This window comes from Onychomys torridus, chromosome 6 (assembly GCF_903995425.1).
Source record: "Onychomys torridus chromosome 6, mOncTor1.1, whole genome shotgun sequence".
In the NCBI taxonomy this organism is placed as follows: Eukaryota; Metazoa; Chordata; class Mammalia; order Rodentia; family Cricetidae; genus Onychomys; species Onychomys torridus.
In genome coordinates this window covers 37,790,507-37,802,645 of record NC_050448.1, presented here as the reverse complement: position 1 = coordinate 37,802,645, position 12,139 = coordinate 37,790,507, and the positions used below count along the sequence as shown (strand labels likewise).

The 12,139-nt window shown below is 42.6% G+C and overlaps 1 long non-coding RNA gene across 1 annotated transcript; it reads right to left on the bottom strand.

The window, feature by feature from the left end:
• Positions 1 to 717: 717 nt before the first annotated feature.
• Positions 718 to 12,139, bottom strand: LOC118585207. Its single transcript, XR_004945163.1, has 3 exons — positions 12,071 to 12,139; positions 1,324 to 1,490; positions 718 to 768 (listed from the first exon to the last, which is right to left on the bottom strand). It is a non-coding gene; the product is annotated as an uncharacterized LOC118585207 (long non-coding RNA).

Sequence of the window (12,139 nt, the reverse complement as noted above, 5' to 3'; positions counted from 1 at the left end):
GAATTGAGCTGCAGATGCGGTGGAGAGAGGTGGAACTGGAGATGTGCGGTAGTGTGACAGGCGTGGGAACACGGCTGCAGTGAATGGAGGAGCACGTCCCCGAGTGGGGCTGGCAGCGTGGTGTGCAGTGGCCTGGAGCTCACACAGCCTCCGCCCAATCCCACGATTGCCCTGGCTCTGAACAGTGGCCGGATATCCAAGATGGAAAATGGTTCATTTTCTGGATTGGTCCTCCTCGAAAGACGGTCTGTGCTGCTGCCAAGGGGCCACGTTGATGTCTGTGGTCCTCGTTGCCCACAGAGATAGTATTGAGGACTACGGCCTTTGCTGTTGCCTGAGGCGATGTTGGTGTCCGTGGTCCATATTACCGCTGGAGGATATGTGGATGTCTGTGGCCTCAGGAGGAGGGAGTGGCCAAATAAGGGATTAGACTTTGGGTCTAGTTATCCTCAAGAATGTAATCTAGTGGTTTTCAGCAAGGCAGAGGAATGGGGGAGAAGGGCAAGGCCTGCCAGAGCCATGTTTACCGGACCAGCCATGTTCACATGCTCAAGCTGGCCAGAGTCCCTTCAACTATAATATCCAAGAACTCTGGGACACAATCAAATGTAAGGATCCATGTAGTAAAAGACAGAGTGGAGATGAACACTAAAGGTTTAGAGAATATAGTCAATGAAATGAAAGCAGAAATTTCCCTCAAATCAAGCTGGTACTCACCTGGAAGCTTCATCCCTCCTGGATAACCTTCATGGCACTAAAAGGTTCTGTCTGTCAGGGGAGAAAAATATATCAATAATTTATCAATAATTGATAAATAAAAAATTCATCAATCTTACCCAGCTGTGATCCTTATGAGTTATGATAACAACTAGCCTGGCATGATATCTCACTGCTGAAACAGTGGCACCAATGTTGTAGGAGTAACCAATCACTTTCTGATTGGTATAAAGCCCTGCTCCACAAGACCTGCCTGGAGCCATTAAGTTCAGGCTGTCTAAATCTATTCTTGTCCTGAATGGACACAGAAATAAACTGCCAACTAAGTTTTCACTTTTATACCTATAGAATAGGGTATCTTTCAACCCCCATCGGAAAAGCTGCTTTTTTAAGTAGATGCCAATCAATCCAGAGGCCCACAGTTGATCTGTATGCAAAGAAATAAGGACTGTGGATTGCTCAGCTCTAAATGGGACGGACATCTATAGTCACCTCAGGGATCATTATGCTGGAGGGGTGGGGAAATTTAAAAGCCGTGGATGGTATAGGTATACCATGAACTAGTATCTGCTGGGCATGACAAAATTGTTGCACTCATGAACTCACGCTGGTTGTGACTCCATTCTCAAGACCTGCCAAAAAGAAAGTTCTGGCAATTGACGGGTGTTGGTGAACTGAGAGGCAGTTTCTTTAGGGCTGTGTTCCTGGAGGTGCCGCTCATGCTCCAATAGATGGCCCTCCATACAGGCAAGCACTAAGCGGACTCAGTGAGCCTAAAACAAAGCACAGGAAGTGAGAAGAGCAACAAGGGAACAAGGGAGGAATTGGAGGGGAGGAAATGGGGGTGGGTGTGAGCAAAGCACACGATATGCATTTATGAAATTTTCAGATAATAAAAGGAATTTTTAATAAATGAAAAAGAGAGAAAACTAATGAGTTAATGACAAACAGTGACAATGGGATAAGGTGCTGAGGGATCGGGCAATAACTGATGAACAATGGATTCGATTTGCCCGAGACATATTTTTAACAAACGAAGTCATGATATCCACTTTTAAAAAAGATTGGCAAACCCCTAGCCAAACTAACCAAAAGAAGGAGAGAGAAGTCCCACAGTAACATAAGTAGAGATTTTAATGGAGTGGTTATTACAAGTTCCAATTTAAAAAAACACCAGAGCCATTAGAGGGACTTGGAAAACTTGAATTTCAAAGCTATATAACCTATTAAAATTAAATCAAGAAGACATAAACAACTTAAACAAAGCCATAAAAATCCTGAAAGACTGAAGCAACAATTAAAAGTATTGTGACAAAGTGGGGGCGGAGGAGAGCCCAGGACTAGATGAGTCCATCATAAATTCTACCAAACCTTTAAAGAAGAGCTAATACCAATGCTCCTTCAACTGTTCTCTAAAACAGAGGTGGAGGAGCACTATCAAACTCAATTTGAAGTCAGCATTAACCTCATACTAAAGCTAGGTAAAGATACAACAGAGAAAGAAAATTATGTACCAATTTCTCTGGAGAACACAGGTGCCAACATCTGTAATAACTCCCTTGCAAACTGAATTTAAGAATACATCATGAAGCTCATAACACCATAACAAAGTTGGTGTCATCCAGGGATACAAGGTACATACACAAATCAATAAGTATAATTCAGCACATAAATAGACTTAAGGGTAAAAATCAAATTATATCAACTGATACAGAAAAGGCCTTTGACAAAATCCAATATTCCTTCATGTAAAAGCCACAAAGAAACTAGGAACAAAAAGAAGATGCTTCGGCATAACAATGTGACAGACTTGAAGTCAACAATATGGGCTGGAGAAATAAACCCAGAGCATTTCCTCTAGAATCAAGAATGAGACAAGAGTACCAGTGACGCCCCTCTTGTTCAGTATAATGCTCCAAGTCTTACCTAGAACTTTAAGACAAGAAAAAGAAATTACAAGGATCCAAATAGAAAAGAAAGAAGTCAAATTATCCCAACATATAAATGACATGAACCTACACTTACAAGACCTCAAAGACTCTATCAGAAAAATTTTAGACCTCATACACACTTGCAAGAAAGTATCAGGACACAAAGTCAACTAACAAAGATGGGTAGCTCTTCTGTCTACCAATAAGAACATGTCAAGAAAGAAATCCATGGGTGGGGGGGAATATCTCATTCACAATAGCTTCAAAAACAAACAACCCAACCTAGAAAAACCTAGAAATATACCTAATCAATGGCATGAAAGGCAGTTACAATAAAAGCTTTAAGAAACTGAGGAAATTAGACACTAGAAGATGGAAAGACCTCCCCTACTCATAAATTAGCAGAACCAATATTATGAAAATGGCTGTTTTTTATGCAATCCATCAAAATTTAACGACATTCTTCACAGAACTAGAAAAAAAAAAAAAAAACAACCCTAAAATTTGTATGTGTGGTGGTTGGAATGAGAATAGCCCTCATAGGGTCGTATATTTGAATGTTTGGTTCCTAGTTGATAGACTGTTTAGAAAGGATTAGAAGGTGTGGCCTTGTTGAAGGAGATATATCTCACTGGGGGTGGACTTTGAGGTTTCAAAAGCCCATGAGGCCCAGTCTCTCTCTCTCTCTCTCTCTCTCTCTCTCTCTCTCTCTCTCTCTCTCCTCTCTTGCCTGCTTGCCAACCACCACACTCTTCCATCATGATGATCATGGACTAACCCACTGAAGCTGTAAGCAAGCCACCAGTTAAATGTTTTTTTGTTTTGTTTTGTTTTTCTGTAAGTTCTGTTGGTCATGGTGTCTCTTCACAGCAATAGAACAGTCACTAAGACAATATGGACCTGATTAGCCAAAGCATCTGTAGCAGAAAGCAATACTGGGCATATCACAATTCTGACTTCAAATTATGCTACAGAGCAATAGAAACCAGAATAGCACAGTGTCACTACCAAAAAACAACAACAACAACAAAAAACACATAGCAAAATGAAATAAAATAGGAAAAAATAAACCTGTAAGTACATCTACCCCATTTTTGACAACGCTGTCAAAAACACATTGGAAAGAAGACAGCCTCTTTAACAAGTGGTTCTGGGAAAACTAGATTTCCACAAATGAGAACCACATCCTTCACCCTACATAAAAAACCAATTCAAAGTGAATCAAAGATTTTTGTTTTGTTTTGTTTGCTTTTTTAGACGATGTCTTTTGTAGCCTGTGCTGGCTTCAAACTTGTTCTGTAGCTTAGAAATTGGATTTGACCTTCTGATTCTCCTGTCAACTCCTTGCAAGGGCTTGGATTATGGGCCTGTACCACTGTGTCTGAATCTGAGTGAAAGGCCTTAATGTGAGATCTTAAACTTTGAAACTGATAGAAGAAAACATAGTTACCTTCAAGATATGGGCACAGGCAAGCATTTCCTACAAGGGACTCCAATAACACAGAAAATAATCCCAAGAGTTGATGGATGCGATTATACGACTTCTCCACACTAAACAAAATAATCATCAGAGAGAAAAGAAAGCCTACAAAATGGAAAACAATCTTTGTCAAACAGGGCATTAAAGTTTCATAAAATGTATAAAGAGCTACAAAAATTAAACACTCCAAATCTTCCAATCAATAAGTGGATTAATGAACTCAACAGTTGGTTCTCAAAAGAAGAAATATGAAGAGCTAATAAATGCCTGAGGGAAAAGTGTCCAATATCCTTAACTACCAAAGAAATAGAAATAAACTTCTTTGAGAGCTGCTGAGAGGGCTGGAAGGGTGAAGGTGCTCACTGCCGAGCCAGACCATGGAATCCAATGCCTGGAACTCACATGGTGAGATGAGAGAACCAACTCCTGCGAGTGTCAGAGTGGGCACTGTGGCACACGCAGAACGTTTAAAAACTGCTTTGAGATTCCATCTCCCTCCAGCCAGAAAGCTTATCATCAAGAAAACAGACAAACAAAATGACAGCAAATGGCCGGAAAGGAAACTTACTCACTGCTAGTGGGAGCCATGATGTAAATCACGGGGATTTTCTAAAAGGCAGCTAAAAGTAGAACTACTCTGGGACCCTATACCACTCTTGGGTCATCCAGTCAACACACCACAGAGATAAACATCCACATTCATTGCTGCACTAGTCACAGTAGCCAAGAAATTTGAACCAGTCTATATGTCCATCAAGATTCCATCTTGGAGGCAAGCTCCTTAAGACACAGAACATTCTGAAGGGAGGTAGAACATTCCATTGTGCAGGAAAGCTCATTAAAACTTCTACAAAGTGAGTTCCAGAAAAGGCACAAAGCTACAGAGAGAAACCCTGTCTCGAAAAACAAAACAAAACAAATCTTGGGGACTAACGACTCAAAAGTTTCAGGAAGTACCTGAAATTGACCAGATACATGAGGTCCCTCTCTTTCCAAGCTTACATAAGCACAATGCCAGCTGCCTAGCAGAGGCGAATCTTGCAAGCTGCCTGAAACAAGCAGAGACCAGCTGTGGTAGTTTGAACATAATTGGCCCCGCTAAGTTCATAGGGAGTGGCACTATTAGGAGGAGTGGCTTTGTTGGAGTGGGTGTGGCCTTGTTGGAGGAAGTGTGTCACTGTATGGGTTGGCTTTGAGATCTCATATATGCTCAAGCCATGCCCAGTGTCTCAGTTCACTTCCTATTGCCTTCAGTTCAAGATGTAGAACTCTCAGCTCCTTGTCCAGCATCATGTTTGCCTGCACACTGCCATGTCCTGCCATGACAGTAATAGACTAAACCTCTGAACTGTAAGCCACCCCAATTAAATGCTTTTTCTTTGTAAGAGTTGCCATGGTCGTGTTGTCTCTTCATAACAATAGAAATCCTAAGACACCAGCCAAGCTAGCTGAAAGAGGATCAGCCCCAAGGCATTACCTAGAAGAGATAAGCTCCAACCTGTAAAGTTGCCTTTGAGTGGTGCAGCAAGCTACAGAGTTCCAGTTTTTCTGAGATGTCATTCATGCTGGTGGGCTTTAATGATGCAGCTGTCTTGGAGTCATTTCTGCTTCTGTAAGTGACCCTCACTTGGACTTGGTAGTATTCTTACTTTGGTCTGTCATGGGCTCTGTATCTGGGTTGAGTAGATGTTTATGCAAATCTCCCTAAGAATAGTGTCACATAACACAAGACTAGATCTGTTTTCAAAATCTACCATAGTCACAACAGTTGCCATTTGGGTACCAACTATATGCAGAGTGCTTTATCTATATTAACTACTTATTTCTCCCAATGAGAGAAACAGAATTTACTATTTCCATGTTGAAGTTAAGAAATGAAGTCTCCAACAAATTAAAGGGCTTGTCCACCCTCCCACAGCTGGTCTGTTACAGGTCTGGGATATCACTACCTTCATCTGATCATGTGATGTATTATTTAAATTTAGTTCTCATACTTACAAAAATATTTCATATGTACAGATACCACACAGAATCAAGGGACTCGGGATGCTCAGTGAACAGAATACTTATGCTATGAAATCACTTCTTCATTAGCACAGCATTTCAAGATAGGATGAAAACTGGGAGGGCATTCAGAGCCTCCACTTACCAAGGACTTCATGGGCCAGCAGAACTAACACCACCTGTTTCCAGCATCTCAGGTCCCATGCCAAACCTAAGTCAGAATCCATAGTTCAACCCAAAGACCAGGTGATCTGAATGAATGTTCAGATTTGCAAAACACTGTTTTAAGCAAGAACATATGTCCTTCAGAATCATCTGGGAAGTTTCATAGCATGCTGGAACCTCAGTTGCATTGGTGGTAGCAAGGCTGAGCTTCTGTGTGCTTTTAAATGCTACCCAGGAGGAGACAGTGTGCAGTCAGGGTTGAGAGTCACTGACCTAGTTCAGCCCCATTGACTTACCATCTCTTATTCTTTTCTTTGCTTTATACTGCAGCTATAGCAAGCAGAATGACCTGCCAAATGTAATAAAAAAGTGTGTAGACTTTAGAGCAAAATAGGTCAAGATGCTTACTTGCTTTATAAGTAGACTATTTATAAAATGGATAGAACTCCCCCCCCCCCCCTCAGAGGGTTACAAGAATTCTCGGCACAATCAAGAATCCCAGTCGGGGACAACTGTTCTGACTACCCTTGTCAGATAACTTGAGACAGTAGCACATGACTAGGAAGAGCAAAGGGCCAAGGCATCAACAAGTCCTCCACAAAGTTTCCACGATGGAGGTCATTGGTTGATAGGACACTTTCTGAGATAGTTGGTTAAAACCATGAGAAGCAAGGCTCATGGCCCACAGGAAGGCTGAAGCGGCTCCTCTTCGATGAGCTCCTGTCCTAAATCAGCTTTTGCTAAGACATAAGACTCTTCCTATGCTGCATGTTTATCTTTAATTTATAGAATAATAGACTAACACAGGCAGGAAATAGCCCCTTTGGTGAAATTCATTTACTAACTCCGAGGTTCTTAAAGAAAACACAAATGTGACTTCATACTTTTCTGTTATTTTTAAACTATTTTGTGGCAAAATGCACATATGAAATTTGCCACGTTAGTCATTTTAAGTGTCCAGCTTAGTGATAGTAAGTGCATTCACACAGCTGTGCTGTGATTTTTAGCAGTTTTCTTCTTGCACATACAAGCACAGGAAGCATTTTCATGATCTTTGCTGATCTGGCATGTTTTTCATTTAAATTTAGAAATGAGCTGGAATATAGGCAAGGATAACTAGCACTAAAGTTTGAAATCATCTTACCTATTGCTGTAGAAACTTTTATGCATACATATATATGTGGTATCTAGTAGGGGCATTTCCACGCGTGCACGCGGGTGTACACACACACACACACACACACACACACACACACACACATATTAGACACCACAGACTAACAAAAAGCACAGTACCAGGGATGAGTTATCTTTTTTGGAGTTGGAGTTGTTGACCACAGGCTATAGCCAACACTTTAGTTTCCTGCCAGAACTTAATGGTAAGACCCTATTGCTAAAGACAACACATAATTGAGTTATAGGACATGGAGAAATCAAGCTGGTACTGACCTGGAAACTCCATCCCTACTGGCTAGCTTTCATAGTACTGAAAGGTGCTATGTGCACTACCAAAAGAAAGCAGTCACTGTGGTCATCTGAATGAGAATGGCCCCCATAAGCTCATATATTTGAATGCCTACTCACCAGTGACTGGTTTGAAAGGATTAAGAGATATGGCCTCTTTGGAGGAGGTATTTCACTGAGGGTTGGCTTTGGGGTTTCAAGAGTCTATGCTTCTCTCTCTCTCTCTCTCTCTCTCTCTCTCTCTCTCTCTCTCTGCCTGTTGTCTGCATATCAGGATGTAAAGCGTGAAGTCACAATGATTGTAACAGAATGTATGGGATCTGCACAAACTCAAACCAAGTAAAAACCCCATCATGGAGAGGGGAAGAGGGTGTGAAGGGTGTAAAGTTCCACCCTTAGCTAGGGATCGATACCTGCTGGGAGGAGAGTTGGTTTTCTTTCAGGGTGTAGCTCTTGGTAGGTTGACCAAGCTCCAGTGTATGGCCCCACACCCAAGCGCATCCACAAATTAGACTCGGTGTTTTTTGTTTTTCGTTTTTAATGAGGACATAAAGTTGGGCATGAAAGGAACAGGGGGAAGATCTGGGAGGAGTTGGAAGAGGATGTGAATACAAGCAGAACACACTGACATTTTAAAGAGCTAACTAAAAAATGAGAAAAGGGGAAGAAGATAGAAGCTAACTGGAAAGGGCCTCAGGGACACATACATTTTCTCTTAGAACAGCACTTAGTAACCACTGTGTGCCAGGCGTTTTCACACACTTTGTAACAACCCTGTAAGGGAGACAAGTAGGTGAGACAGGCAAAGCAGCATTTGGGGACAGGAAAAAGGGGTGCATCTTTCCCTGGAAGGTGGAGTTAGTCTCAATATCCCTCCAGGTGAGATGGGACGCTGCACTCCCTCCAAGGGAGTTGGTAAGAAAGAATAGAAATGAGTGGTGGAAGGTTTTACTCCACAGTAAATGGGTGATTTCCAGTCTCCTTAAAGCCAGGATGAAAAGTTCTTGCGGACTGGTCAATTCCTGGTGGGAAAGCTAAGCCCACCCTCCTTTCTGATTCCAGTCCCTGGTGCAGCAACATCAGACTGCATCTCAGAATGGAAGTTTCCATCACCCTGCACAAGGCATGGTTGTGTGCACCCTTGAGGTACAGTGACTTCTGCTGACAATGGAGGAAGAGGTGGGCTCTGCTTGGTCAGCGCACCAAGGGACCAAAGCAGAGAGCTCAGGCTGGTGTGCTCCTTTCTTCCCACCATCTCCCCAGCTTGCCTCTCCCCAGCTCCACACACACCAACACACACCAGTCAAGCCCCTGACATTGTTCCTTTCTTCTCTCTGATATAACTTACCCTCACAAAACACTTTGGAGAGAGCTTTGTCATTTCCCAGTGATAAATGGAGACAGTGACTCTCAGAGAGACTAAGACCTAGACCAAAGCCACACAACTTGCAAGCACAGAAAATGGTGTGTAAACACAGGACTGGGTACTCCCTACAGCACTATGTGCCTGAAAATGTGCCTAAAGCCACAAATTAGGACTTGATTTCTAATTTTATGTCACAAAATGGAGCTTGATTTCTTACTTTTTAATCTTGGTAATGCTATTTAGATTTTTTAAAAAATGACAAAGAAAATGTTAATAATGTAGCACTAACTTAAAAGTATGTCAGATTTCTCTGAAAGCCTCCTTCCTGAGGACCAGCTTTGACAGTACCAGGAGGTTTGATGCAGGCTGCCAAAGAAAGGTAGCAGTCAATAGTCTTCCAAGCTGTCATGCCCATGAACCCTAATAACCAGCATGGCAAGATATCACTATGGTGGAATGTGGGCACTTAGATCTTGGTGGTAGCCAATATCTATTTAATTGGCATTAAGACACAATCAACAGGATGGAAATGATGCCTAGTAATGGAAACCTAGCCAACTATTGGAGCTAGTGAGATGCACCATAGAGGAGAACCTACCACTGCCATTTACTAAGCCAGTGTAATTCCTAACTGCATTTGAAATGTGCATTCTTTTATCCACAGATAAGTATAGCTCTCATCTTTGAAGCTCCTCTTTGAAGAAGACAGAGACCATTACAGAAAGCACAGCTCATCAAAATGCAGAACAGCTGATCATGGGGCCCTAGCCTCAGCCCCAGCTAATATATCTACAACACAACCAACCACACCACCCTCACACCTGAGACTCAGAAGACATAGCTGAAAAAGGAGCAGAAAGATTATTAAGAACCAGAGGACTGGGAAGTCTGCTTTGAGATTGAGTGAGTGTGTGTGTGTGTGTGTGTGTGTGTGTGTGCGTGTGCGTGTGTGTGTCCTAGGAACGTCAGGAGAGCTGCAGCTGTGCTCCCTCCACAGTATAGCTGCCTAAAAAACACCTGAACAATGGCACCACCGATGCACATGCTAGCCTGGAAGGAGGAAATCTCATGGGGCCCACCTCTACACAAAGAAGTAAGGGCAGCGGAGAGAGGAAGAATTCCTTTCCCCCAGGGAGGTACCCCATAACTGGTTTTCCAATACCGAGCAATCAGTCCAGAAATCATACACATATAAGCAGTAATAAATAAAATCAGCAGGTTCTGCTTGTGTTATTCATGCACATAGATATGAAACAATAATAATTAAGGAAAAAAAGACGCCATGAATTTGAGAGGGAACAAGGTGGGATATGGAGGAGACTGGAGGGAGGAGAGGAAAGGGGACAATGATGTCATTATATTTTAATTTTTAATAGCAAAAATAATGTGGTTAATTTTTTTTTTAATCTGAGGATCAAACCCAGGACCTTGCGCTTGCTAGGCAAGTGCTCTACCACTGAGCTAAACCTCCAACCCGTGGTTAATTTTTTAAGTATGTCAGATTTAGAATTAATGCATTGTAAAAAAAAAAAAAAAAAGACAAAAACATTAAGGAAATTTTTTTCCCCCGATATTCAGATACTATCACCCAGTTTAGCAAAGAATGCACTGGTGATCGTGACTTCTATGTATTAGTCAAATTCTGACAAGCATGTTGAAGCCCGAGTTGTTTCATTTAATCTTGCTGGTATTAACCGACATTCAACACTACACTTGTTGGTCAGTTTGGTTGGTTACCGATAAAACAGACCCACAGAAAAGCAATTCAGACGCTCTGAGAGAAGCAGTTACCAGACACGACTGGAATTTACAGCTCATTTTTGGAATCCACAATAAATAGCAGCCTTGTAAAATTAAATAATAATTTCCTATTATTTTTAATTGTGTGGTACAGTTCTTTTATGCCAGTGTGGTTTACCTGAAAACTATGTGTGTACAGATGCGAAAATACATAGAGTTTTTGAAGAGCCTGTTGTTAAACTTTTGCCCACACATTCGCAATCCAATTTCAAACTCAGTTTTACAGATAGTGGGGAGACGGGCCTGCATGGACAGACAAGCAATCAAGGGACAGGCTTCTTTCATAAGTGTGCTGCTCTAGAACCTGGATGTGGGGCCCATGAGATGGCTCAGCAGGGGAGGAAGGTGCTCAGCAGGGGAAGGAGGTGCTCAGCAGGGGAAGGAGGTGCTCAGCAGGGGAAGGAGGTGCTCAGCAGGGGAGGAAGGTGCTCAGCAGGGGAAGGAGGTGCTCAGCAGGGGAAGGAGGTGCTCAGCAGGGGAAGGAGGTGCTCAGCAGGGGAAGGAGGTGCTTGCCACCACACATGACAGCCTTTTCAGTCTCCTGGCCCCCATGGTGGAAGGTGAAAACCAGTTCCCACAAGTTGTCCTCTTGCTTCCACACATGCATCCATGCCATGGCACTCACACCCCCCCCCCCCCCCCACATGAATGAATAAAAATAAATTTAAAAAATTGGAGTCTTCCAGACCAGGAATTTCCTTTTATTTATAGTAATGATAATTTCTATTTGTGGTGGGTAATTCTAGCTCTAACTTCTTCACACTATCATGTGTTCTCTGTCTCTCTCTGTCTCTCTGCATCTGTCTCTGTCTCTCTGTCTCTGTCTCTCTCACACACACACACACACACACACACACACACACACACACACACACACACACGGGAGGGGAAGGCCTACTCCTCCTGTAAGGACTCAAAACATCAGCAAGCACCACCCTGTGACTCCAGGTTGTCTGAGATCCCAGATGGTTTTCCTGCTGCTCCAAGAGCGGATTCCTGATGCCTCTTGGGATTTCGTCAGCTAAGACCCCAGCAGAGCCCATGGTGACATGGTCTGGACCAGCGCGGCATCAGGATACAAAAGAAATTTTACCAGCTAGTTTGGAAGATAAATTGGCAAAGAGAGAAACATATCAAGATTACCTCAAGGTCGGCGTGACCTCGGGACATCACCGGCCTGGTCTCTCACTGCTCTCCTCTGTGCGGGGCTGT